Below are 12,706 nucleotides of genomic sequence, written 5' to 3' on the forward strand. Positions count from 1 at the left end.
GGCCTTGGGCACTGGGCCTATGGAGTAGCCTGTACTTCTTGCTCTTTTCAACACTTGAAGGGAGAGGGGGCCGAGTTCTCTCGGAGAGTTGCTCTATGGCAGTGGCAGCAGCCAGCTGGATATCACGGGAAAATGCCCGCTCCGTGAAATGGTCATATATGCAAAGTAGCCCCCAAAGGCCAAAAGAGCCAAGAAACCAAAGAACAAGCCACACAACTCCAGTTTGTTGATAAAGGATGTTTCACTGGGGGAACTTACAGATGGAAGCATGGTGTTTAGCGGCAGCAATACAGGTAGATCTCTGCACCTGTTACCCCCAGAACCAGGGCTTATATAGCATAGGGAAAGGGTATGTGTGCCCTGTGCAAGACAATGAAAGACTACCCTCCAGAAGAGGCAAGAATGCTGCATGCATCAAAGCCTATAATTTGTGCAACAGCATCAAGGTTGACATGTTCTTACATTAGGGACAGTAAATTAAGTAATAATCAGAAGGCATTCCCGAGACAACGGCTAATCAGAAGTGAAAACAGCAAATTAGCCTCCAACATGGCGTCACTTGTGTCCCCACTTCCTCTTGGTAATAGTCATATGCTCAACCTTCTGCTGTGATTTGGAGCAAGTGGCTTCCTTACTCTTGGTTAAGGTTGTTGACCTGTTAGTAAAATAAGATTAAAGGGCACATAAAAATGTCACTGGACAGATCTTGTCAGCAGCCCTTTGGGTGCACACAAAGGCTATCAGTAAAGCAGAAAGCAAAGCAGATGTGAAGCTGGGGTTCTACCCAACTAAGTCAGGTGTCAGCAGCATTAGAAGGGCCCTTCCAAGGCCGGGCGTGGTGGCTCACGCCTGTAATCCCAGCACTTTGGGAGGCCGAGGCGGGCGGATCACTAGGTCAGGAGATCGAGACCATCCTGGCTAACACGGTGAAACCCCGTCTCTACTAAAAATACAAAAATTAGCCGGGCGTGGTGGCGGGCGCCTGTAGTCCCAGCTACTCGGGAGGCTGAGGCAGGAGGATGGAGTGAACCCGGGAGGCAGAGCTTGCAGTGAGCCGAGATCACGCCACTGCACTCCAGCTTGGGAAACAGAGAGCAAGACTCCGTCTCAAAAAAAAAAAAAAAAAAAAAAAAAAAAAAAAAAAAAGGAAGGGACCTTCCGATTATGTGCACCACATACGGTGTTTGCGACAACCTAGGATACATTTTATTGTTGGTTCCTATTGGAGATAAGGGATTGAGAGAGACTGATGTGTGCATAGGCATGAACGGGATTGTTCAGACATCCCTGCACTTACAGGGTGTGTCCTTTTAGGATTTCCTGAGCATAAACACGAGGGGAGGGTGAAAAGTCCCACTGTTACCTGCATGCCATGAAAATCCACTGGTTTTGGCTCCAGTTTTTGCTCACTGTCCAACTAAAGCAGCATTTTTAAAAAATGGAAACCCTGAGACATTTCTATTGTTCTGAATCAGCTGAGCATGGATGCTGAAATGTCCCTGCTTCCCACTAGGGGGAGCTTGTCATGCAGCACCAGAAACAGGATCGCGGGAGCTGGTATCGGTGAGGCTGAGCTGGAACGCGATTAGATTTTGTGCGTGTGGATCTCCTCACGAGAAGCACACCTCTATTCTGCATTTTGGCTTTGATATGATTTGGTGGCTAGATTTAATTTTTGTGCCACCAGAGTGGATGTTATAGCTCCCGTTATGTAATCTAAAAAGCTTAAACACTTTTTCTACAGCACAGGGCTTTTTTCCTTCTTTCTACTATCAAATTGTATACATAATGATCCCTTATTTAAGGCGCTGAGCCGGGCCCCACGCAAAGTCTCACGAGCAGGTGGGCTTCTTCCCCATCAGTGTTAACTGGCTTGGGGTCCATTTCACAGAACCCACTGTCTATCGCGGCTGTCAACAAACTGTGCCCTTCTAATTCAGTATGACCAGCCTCGTCTAGCTAATGCCAAATCTACTGTGTTCTCTTATCACTGTCCCTGTATTAAATATAGTTAAGAGGAAATGGGGTCATCTTTGCTTTTTGAATATTTTTATTTCCTGGTTGAAAAACAATTGAGTAAAATGTTTTTGTTTCTAGAGGGGGTGACATGGAAATGCTCTATTTCAGTGGTAGAAGGTGCTGCGGAGCAGCGGGAAAACTGTCGCTCTGAAGTCAGAAGTTGGGTTTCAATCCCTGCAATGGCCCTTACTTGCTGACTAAAGGCTCTCAGTCTACTGTAACCCACCAGGCTTCCATTTCTGTCAATTAAGTAGGGATAACAATATGCATTTCGTGTGTGTGTGTGTGTTTTTAATGAGAATGGATAAAGAAAGGCAGTTGAAAAGACACAGCACAGTCCGGGCACGGTGGGTCACGCCTGTAATCCCAGCACTTTGGGAGGCCGAGGCAGGCGGATCACGAGGTCAGGAGATCGAGATCATCCTGGCTAACAGGGTGAAACCGCATCTCTACTAAAAATACATAAAATTAGCCGGGTGTGGTGGCGGGCGCCTGTAGTCCCAGCTACTCGGGAGGCTGAGGCAGGAGAATGGCGTGAACCCGGGAGGCGGAGCTTGAGATCGCGCCACCGCACTCCAGCCTGGGCGACAGAGCGAGACTCCGTCTCAAAAAAAAAAAAAAAACAAGAAAAAAGAAAAGAAAAAAAGACACAGCACAGTGACTGGCACATAGCAGGTGTCACTCCATTCCTCTTTCGCTTTGGTCAGGAATCCCCTTTGCCGTTTGATCACTTTTAAAGACAATCCCTCATGTTTTCTTCCTTGTATTATTTAATAGCCTGTTCGCCTGTTCAGTGTAAGATAAGGAAACATTAGTACAAAAAAATGGGGAATAGACAAATGGCGAAGGGACTGCTATCCTTTAGGAACAGAAAACACAACTTAATTACATTCACAATGGATCAAAACGGCTTCCTGAATCAGGTACCTACAGTTTGCTGCCTCTCTTATGTCCCGCCTGCGTCTCTCTGTCTACTACTCATCACCAGATGCCAGGGCCACCTCCAACAGCGGTGCCTGCATTCCTTCTTGATTTAGTATCTTTTTGTAATTGATACATAATATTTTCACATATTCATGGTGTATATGTGATGTTTTGTTACATGCATGGAATGTGTTATGATCAAGACAGGGTATCAGGGTATCCAGCTTGAGTATTTATTTCCAGGTGCTGGGAACATTTCAAGTCCTATCTTCTCGCTATTTTCAAAATATGTAATGTAGTCGCCCTGTTCTACCATCTAACATTAGAACTTATTCTTTCTAACTATATGTTTGTACCCCTAACCAACCTTTCTTCATTCCCCCACCTTCATGTCCTTCTTAACTGCTAGTAAACATTCTACTCTCTACCTCTGTAAGATCACCTTCTTTTAGCTCCCACATATGATGGAGTAAATGCAATAAAAATATGGAAAGCTTCACAAATTTGCATGGCATCTTTGTGCAGGGCCGTGCTAATCTTCTCTATATCATTCCAATGTGCCAATTACTAATGAACTAAACACTAATACTTTCTGCCAAAGTAAGCACTGATTTAGGATCTTTGACATGATCCCAAAAAGATAGACATTGCAGTGCTTTTGTGGATGATATCCAATTGAGGTTCTACTTCTGCAGAATTAAATTATAATTTTACACAGTCTTTTGGAAGATCCCAGGATTTGATAAAGAATTTCATAAGAATCTAAATCCAAGATTTCTCCACTCACTGGGGCCTGGTTAACTGATATCTGGCTATAAAATTCCAACACAGGATAGATTTCAGTTCAGTTCTGAACTGCCTTCTTGGCTTCCCAGTTGATATAAGACATGCATTCTAATAGAAACACATTGCTGAATGTGGCTAGGCCATAGAGCTGAATTAACTCAGGTTAGCTTTATTTTGGATAAGTAGGCTTTTTGTGGGCTGCCCTGGGAACTTTTTCATTATGTATAATTTCATACCTATGGAATATGAGGCTCAAATTCTAAATGACTGGCTTGCCAACTTTTAGAATTTACCTGCTTTAAAATTGGGAGCAATCTGTTCCTTTGTAAATGTTCTGAACTGGAACTATAATTCAGATAAATAAGGGCATTTCTAAATGACAGAGCCAAAGGAAATCTGTTTGCAAGAGGGACAGATGCCCCTCAGGAAGAGAAGCAGGGGAGCACTTGTTCTCAGATCATGAGTCAAGGTCAGAGAGTGAGATGACTCTGGGTAATGGAGACTACACTTCAGGCCATCCCCGTAGACAAATGCTCATGTCTTAAAGAAAAGGAGAGGCAAAAACACAGTGAGAAAATCCTGAAAGCTGCAATGCATTGGAATTGCTGTCTGCATCGGAAGTGGGGTTATAGCAGGGACATCAGTCTCCTTGGTGTAAGCAGAGTAAGAACCAGAAACAGCAGCAGCGCAGCATCCGTGACAAAAGCATTCATGTTGGAAGTCCCAAGTGTGGCCAGTGTGAGCTGGAATAGGAAAGAGTAAAGGGGTCATTCCTCAGGTCATTGGGAAGAGGCATGGAGCACAGGCAACACATAGACACTTCCATCATGATTTCACAGGGTGTGGGGCAGCTGGAAATGCCAGAGACATGTATTGTGAGTATTGCTGTGACCATATGTTTTTGCTTCCAAACTAGTATGGACAAGGAAGCCTCCTTGCATTAAAAAAAATTTTTTTTAATGTGTGTGTGTGTATATAAACCTAGCTGGTTCCTGCCAGACACTAACATTGCATTGCCCAGCAAATAAAAAGGAAAGAAAAAGGCCCTCAGATCTTTAAAAACTGGACTAGGCACTGACCATCAAAGCCCATCAGACATGTCTGATCCCTGGCACTCTCCCTCCAGCTCCCGAGCCCTCTTCCTCTGTCTGCCTTCCTGGCTTTTGACTGCAGATTGCTAACAGATCCTGACTCTTGCCTGTGTACCATTCTGATTTTGCATCTCTCTTTGCTTCCACTGATACCTGACAGTCCCTTTGTTTGTCTGCTGCCTTGAGCAGAATTTCCTAAAGAATTTCTGAAACCAACTCAATCCTCCCATAGGTAGTTTTTTGGATAAACACAGAGATTGACCCTTCTGGTCTTAAAACTTGAAACTACATTTGCTTTATCGGAGTTCCTTCCTCAGGAAATGACCTTCAACCTCCCCAAAAAAGTATCAAAGAACTGAAACTCACCAGATCGCCACATCCAGACAGTGAAATGCCTGACCCTTCATTCATCAGGATCGCTTCCTTGCCCCTTCCTAGTTCCTGTTTTCTTCCCTGCTATATCAATCCTTAGCTTTAGTTGGTCAGGGAGATGGATTTGAGGCTGAGCTCTCATCTTCTCAGCTGCAGCACCCGATTAAAGCCTTCTTCCTTGGCAATACTCATAGTCTCAGTCATTGGCTCTCGGTCTCTGGCTTTCTGTGTAGCAAGCTGCAGAATCTAGACCAAATCCTTGGTATTTCAGTAATATTTGCACAAAACACAGTTCCAAGGGTGTTGTGTAAACAAATAGTATATGTATGGAAATGAATAAAAATAAACCAGTTCATAGAGAACAGAGGTTCTGCCCATTTTCTCAATATCCAACCCTGTACCTTGTATACAGAAATTGCCCTATACATACTGGCTGCATGAATAGGTGGCCAAGTTTCAGAAATGGGTTAAACTTAAAAATACATTTCTTTGACTTTGGAATGTTAATTAGCCCTTAATATATGAAAAAGCATTGAGAATAAATCTTGACCTAAGTCTCATAACTTATGTAGAAATTAACTCAAAGTGATCTAAGATGGATCATGGATTTAAATGTAAAACCGGGACTATATATTGTATTTAAACAGATTTAAATGTAAAACTATAAAACTTTTAGAAGAAATCATAAGAGAAAATCTTCAGGACCAAGGGTTAGGTGAAGGATTATTAGACATGACAACAAAATGCAGTCCCTAAAAACAAAGTAAATCAGAGTTCATCAAAATGAAAAACTTTTGTGCTGTGGAAAATGTGGTTAAGCAAATAAAAGACAACCTACCCCCTGGGAGGATATACATGAAACTGAAAAAGGACTAGAATCTAGAATCTATAAATAACCTTCAAAACTCAACAATTAAAACAACCCCCAAATCCAGTTATCAAATGGGCAAAAACATGAGCAGACATTTCACCAAAGAGGAGATACAGATGAAATAAAACATGCAAAGATATTTATAATCATTAACTATTAGGAAAATGCAAACTACAATTACAATGAGATATCCCGACACACCTGTTAGAACAACTACAAAACAGCAACAATGCTGGAGAAGAAGAAGAGAAACTGAATTTCTCATGCGTGCCTGGTGGGAATTTGAAACAGTGCATTGGCTGTTTCTTATTAAGTTAAATGTGTAACTACCATTCAACCAAGCAATTATATTCTTGGACATTTATTCTGGAAAAATGAAAACGTATGTCCATATAAAAACTTGTACCTGAATGTTCATATCTTTACTTATAATCACCCCAAAGTGGGAACAATCCAAGTGTCCTTCAAAGATGAATGATTAAACTAACCATGGTAGAGTCACGCCAGGGAATACTACTCAACAACATAAAGGAACAAACTATTGATGCATGCAACAACCTGGACCTATCTTCAAGGGCATTGTGCTTAGTGGAAAAAGCCCATCTCAAAATTTTACATACCTGTGTGAGTCCATATATAACTCCATATATACAATGTTCTTGAAATGACAAAACTGTAAAGATTAGAGCAGATTAGAGTTGCCAGGGGACAGGGATGGAAAGAGTGGATGAATACAAAGGGATAGTACAAGGGAGCCACTTTGTGATGATGCGGTTCCGCAAATCTACACACAGCATAAAAGTGCAGCAAACTATACACATACACACACACCTGAATGCGTGTAAAAAATGTTGAAAACGGAATAAGGCCTGTAGTTAATGACAATTTCCTGGGTGACATTGTACAACAGCTATATAAAATGTCCCTCTAGGGGAAGTTGGACGAAGGATACACAAGACTATTTTGCAACTTCTTTTGAGTCTGTAATTATTTCAAAATGGAAAGTTAAAAAAAAAAAGACTTGAGAATATCCAAGAAAGGGTTTTAACCATGAAACCCTTTCGTCCTGGAACATCGGGTAAGATTGGTGTTCTATAGAACACACGCTGGGAAATGCATGTCAAAGAAACTGGTTTTGAACCAACAATCACTGTCCCCATTGTTCATCCCAGCCCCGGGCCCATCACCTGCATCAGTGGCCAAGCTTGCCCCACAATTCTGTCTCAATTTGCAGCTGAGAGGACACTCCACAGGGTTGCTTTTGTTCAGTAGGGTTTTCCACAGAGGTTGTATCTTGGTTCATTTCTGTTTTTTGCTTTGGGTTAGGCTGCTCTGCCAAGTTTGCCCCAACGTGTGTCAGTCTGTGCCAAGCACCATGCCTCATCCACAGAACCTAATGGGATGTGACACAGGTGGTAGGTCAGGATAGTGACAGCCAAGAATCTGGAGGAAACAGAGGCATTGTTGTCATAATGGCCTACTCTCAGAAGGTATTATGCCATAAACAGAAGCTGTGAATGAACCTAGAATAAATAAGTCATTTCCAGTACAGCAGACTGCAGTGTGTACACGCTTGAGTTGATACCTTTATCTCTATTGACACACAGCCTAGACCAATGGTGCTCAAACTCCAGTGTTCCTAAGAATTGCCTGAAAAATCCATGTTGTTGCTATGTCAGTATCCTGGAGGAGGAACCTGAGAATAGGCAGATTCAGAACAATCTCAACAAGTAACACTGGTACAGGAAGAGTCTGGGACCACACCTTTTTCTACAATATCACTTTTTAATCATTTCAGCTGGGAGCCTTGTTACTTGCACTCCATACTATATGAAGTGTTTAAAACTAATAACTTCTACCCATTTACACTAGCACATGTATTTACCAAATGATTTTTTTAATTCCCTTACACATCACTCAGAAACAAACCAATGTAGGAGTGTGTGTGTGTGTGTGTGTGTGTGTGTTGAAAAATAAAGGGTAATGACAATTTCCAAATGTGGTTCTTCTTTTATCAAAGAACAAAACTCGTAACCTTAATAGCATTTGTGATAAACCCAGGACTCTGGGAAATAGGAAGATTTTTGTTTTGTGTTATTTGTTTTGCTTAATCATGGTCAAAGAACCATTAGAGACAATTTGAACATTTCCTTAATGAGTCCTACAAAGTAGTGCTTTTGACAGCTATTTTTTAATTGGTCAAAAATAAATCCTAACAAATCACCCTGGCCAAATTGACAGCTTGTTTGCTATGGGATATTCTGTCTTATCTTTGGAAGCCCCACTGGAGCCACTCTAAAAGAACAACACAGCCTTAAGAAAATGGGGCAAAGACTCACTTAGTGATTAGAGGTAATAAAACAGAGATGGCCCCAGTAGTCCACAATCTCGGAAGTGACCAGGGTGCCTTCCTGTGAGTTTCTTTGATTGTACAATGGTGATCCATCCATATCGCCCCTGTGTTTCCCAAAGCTATAGTAAGCAATATGGCAGAATCTAATAAAAAGTATCAAAGGATTTGTGCGAAGTAATGTATATGTTAATTAGCTTGACTTTCCCATTCCACAGGGTAGACATATTTCAAAACATCATGTTATCTGTCAATTTTTTAAATTAAATAATTTTTTAAGTATTAAAGATTTTCACAGCCCTTCCAACAGCCCTTGATCTAGATCAGTGGTCTCCCAAACAGAATGTCCAGCGCTGATCCATTGGAGTGCTGGAGAAAATGCTAAAACTTCCACTTACATTTAGTTTTATCAAAAATTAAGACGTTTAACTTGACTAATATTAATAGATGCATTAAATTGGCAGTCTCATTTAGTCTACAGGTCCCAAACATCATCATGGGACCCACGTAGTGTTCCCAGGATCTTAAGAGAAGAGTGGAGATTATTTGATCAAGAATGTTAATGGGCTGAGCACAGTGGCTCACACCTGTGATTCTAGAGCTTTGGGAGGACTAGACAGGTGGATCGCTTGAGCCCAGGAGTTCAAGACCTGGGCAACGTGGCAAAACACCATCTCTACAAAAACACAGAAATTAGCTGGGTGTGGTGGCACGTGCCTGTGGTTCCAGCTCCTAGAGAGGCTGAAGTGAGAGGCTCACTTGAGCCTGGGAAGTGGAGGTTGCAGTAAGCCAAGATTGTGCCACTGCACTCCCGCCTGAGTGACAGAGCAAGACCCTGTCTCAAAAAAAGAAAAAAAAAGAAAAAAGAATAATGATGGCAGCCCCTTACTTAGCCATGAGGTATCAGGCTATCAGGTTATTGGACAATATTGCACTGGACATGCTCCCAGTTAAATGCACTTACAGGTATTGTTATCTAGATTAAACTAATCCTCACAAAATGAACAAGTGGCTTAAAACAATTTCTTCAAGGAATTGCCTATGTCATCACTGCAGAAAACTCTGACCCAGAAAATGTCCAAACAACCTGAGTAGTCCATTGAAGATAATAATAATGCAAGCACAAGAGAGTATCAAGAAAAAGGAAGACCTGACATTTATTCTACTTGCCAAGTGGGCTCTGTATCCGCCCACATCATGAGTTATTTTAAAAATCAGAGATGATCTATCAGATTTTAAAAGAAGATGGCCAATCTGTGAGAAGATGCTTTTTGAAGAAATGCATGCTATGAAAAGAATAATTTGAAAGTGAATATTTGGAAACATTTTCAAGTTTATGTGGTTTTTTTTTTTTTAATTTAAAAATTCTGTGTGTCACATATAAAAACTCTCATATTATTACATTTAAACTATCAAAAATCTGTAAACGGGCCAGGCGTGGTGTCTCACGCCGGTAGTCCCAGCACTTTGGGAGGCTGAGGCAGGTAGGTCGCGAGGTCAGGAGATCGAGACCATCTTGGCTAACATGGTGAAACCCTGTCTCTACTAAAAATACAAAAAAATTAGCCAGGTGTGGTGGCGGACGCCTGTAGTCCCAGCTACTTGGGAGGTTTAGGCAGGAGAATGGCGTGAACCCAGGAGGCGGAGCTTGCAGTGAGCTGAGATCGCACCACTGCACTCCAGCCTGGGCGACAGAGCAAGAGTCTGTCTCAAAAAAAAATCTGTTAAAAATTCTTCCAAAAAAAGTTTTAATGAGTTTTTAACCTATTTGTTAAAAACACCAAAATGAAATCCAGTAGTCTCCCACCATCTGTGGTTTTACTTCCTGTGGTTCTAGTTACCCACAGTATAGTACAGTGAGATGTTTTGAGAAAAAGAGGACCACATTCATGTAACTTTTAGTACACCGTATTGTTATAAATGTTCTATTTTATTATTATTGTTGTTATTCTCTTACAGTGCATAACTGATAGATTTTATCATAGATATAAATGTACAGGAAAAAACATACTCTCTATAGGGTTCGGTACTATCCGAGGTTTCAGGCAACCACTGGAGGGCTTCGAAAGTATCTCCCATGGATAAGGGAGAGCTACTGCACCTTGTGATCAGTTAGGAAGAGAAACTTCTTGATATCAGAGAAAACAAAAATTACCAGCACAATTTAAACAAAAACCTTTACACAATCGATGGAGTGGAATGAAAATGAGCATCTAAAGAGGTTTTTGTTCCATCTGGCTCTGTGCATCTTTGTGAGAGAACATTTTCAGCTGCAATAAGCAATAAAGTCAAGAAAGAAAGAAAAAGCAGAAAGAAAAGAAGGAAGGCAGGCAGGCAGGAAGGCAGGAAGGCAGAAGGAAGGAAGCAAGGAAGGAAGGAAGGAAGGAATCTAAGAAAGGAAGTCTTTGGAAATATTTTTAAGGGCTAAGAATAGGAATTCCAAACATAAGGAATCGGGAATAGAGAAAGACTCTATGAATTATATACAAATCTACATGTGTGCATGAGGAGTGTGTATGAGCAATAGAATAGAAATCAAGATAGTAAGAAATATTTCTAGTCATAACGCTTTGAAAATAAAATTGTACTTTTAGGTATTGCAGCTTCTATGACTTTGCAAAAACAATACACTGAAATAAATGCTTTCAGTTTGACCACTGTGTTAGTTTTCTAGGGCTACCGTTACAAAAAACCACAAGCTGGGTAGTTTACGCAACAGAAATGTATTTTCTCACACTTCAAGAGGGTAGAAGTCCAAGATCAAGGTGTCAAGAGGGCTGGTTCCTTCCGAGGGCTGTGAGCAAAGATCAGTTTCATGCCTCTCTCCTTACTTCTGGTGGCTTTCTGGGAATCTTTGGTGTTCCTTGTAGATGGCATCTTCTTGTGTCTTCACAAGGTCTTCTCTCTGTCTCTGTATCCAAATTCCCCTTTTTTTTTATAAGGGCACCAGTGATACTGGATTAGGGGCCTACCCTATTCCAGTATCATCTATCAATTACATTTACAATCACCTTTTTCCAAATAAGGTTGCGTTGTGAAGTACTGGGGGTTAGGACTTTAACATTCAAATTTTGGGGAAACACAATTCTACCTATCCCAACGATGACTTTGCAAAAATGAAAATCCACCTTCCTCATTTCTTTTAAAAGTGTGTCTTTGGGCCAGGCGCGGCGGCTCACGCCTGTAATCCCAGCACTTCGGGAGGCCGAGGCAGGTGGATCACGAGGTCAGGAGATCAAGACCATCCTGGCTAACACAGTGAAACACCGTCTCTACTAAAAATACAGAAGAAAATTAGCTGGGCATGGTGGTGGGTGCCTGTAGTCCCAGCTACTCGGGAGGCTGAGGCAGGAGAATGGCGTGAAGGCGGGAGGCAGAGCTTGCAGTGAGCCGAGATCGCGCCACTGCACTCCAGCCTGGGCAACAGAGGGAGACTCCGTCTCAAAAAAAAAAAAAAATTGTGTCTTTGATAAAAGGCAAGGACTTGCAAAGCTCGCAGTTCTGTGTTGGTGTCAAGAAATCACAGGGCCCTTAATCACCCCATATGCAATCTCTACCCTGCACCCAGAGATGGCCCTCGGTGGGTAGAAACTGACCAGAAATATTTTGAGACAAGAATCATAATTTGCATTCCTGTCCCTGTCCTTAGCTGTGCCGTCTACTGCTGGTTTCTCCTTTCCATATGTTTTACCCTTTGTTCTTCTAAAGCTGCAGATAAAAGATTTCAGACCGGGCAACATTTCAGGGTGTTCATACCATCTGTGAAATACCTTCCCAAATGAACAGTGAAAGGAGGCACTTGAAAGGTCTTATTTTAATAAGATTTTTATTCTGCACATAGAAAAAGAGGGATTTTTCTTCGTTGTTGTTAAATTTTTGCCCTTTCCCTGCTATCATTCTCCATGTGAATAAAGGAGTTGTCCTTGCTTCAGGGCAGGAGTTTTTGATTCAGAATACACTCACTAGAAATACAACACTTAGGCCATTGCAAATCCTTAGTGTAGGTGATAAACAACCAGTATTCCGGTGGAGACGCATTTCATGACCTGTGAGGATGGAAATCTTCCACAACCGTCAAGTGTTGCTTTGGGTATGCATGTGAATGAGTCTGCATAATGAGCAAGGTCTCGGTGACAGCCAGCTCGGGCTCCAGGAGAAACGGAGGTGACTCAGCTTCCATATGTGATTTCCAGCTAGAAACTGCAAGTAGAAAACATGAATTGATCTGAAATTTCTGAACCTACAAACATCTTCCTGGAAGATTAAAATAACCCAATCTAAAGCCAGTAGAGA

General features: G+C 41.7%; 1 long non-coding RNA gene and 1 pseudogene across 1 annotated transcript; both read right to left on the reverse strand.

The window, feature by feature from the left end:
• Positions 1-317: 317 nt before the first annotated feature.
• On the reverse strand, positions 318-7,637 carry LOC134730957 (uncharacterized). Its single transcript, XR_010112901.1, has 3 exons — positions 7,251-7,637; positions 5,187-5,438; positions 318-4,472 (listed from the first exon to the last, which is right to left on the reverse strand). It is a non-coding gene; the product is annotated as an uncharacterized LOC134730957 (long non-coding RNA).
• Positions 3,424-3,524, reverse strand: LOC112438831 (U6 spliceosomal RNA; annotated as a pseudogene).
• Positions 7,638-12,706: the final 5,069 nt, after the last annotated feature.

Source organism: Pan paniscus, chromosome 7 (genome assembly GCF_029289425.2).
Source record: "Pan paniscus chromosome 7, NHGRI_mPanPan1-v2.0_pri, whole genome shotgun sequence".
Taxonomy (NCBI): Eukaryota; Metazoa; Chordata; class Mammalia; order Primates; family Hominidae; genus Pan; species Pan paniscus.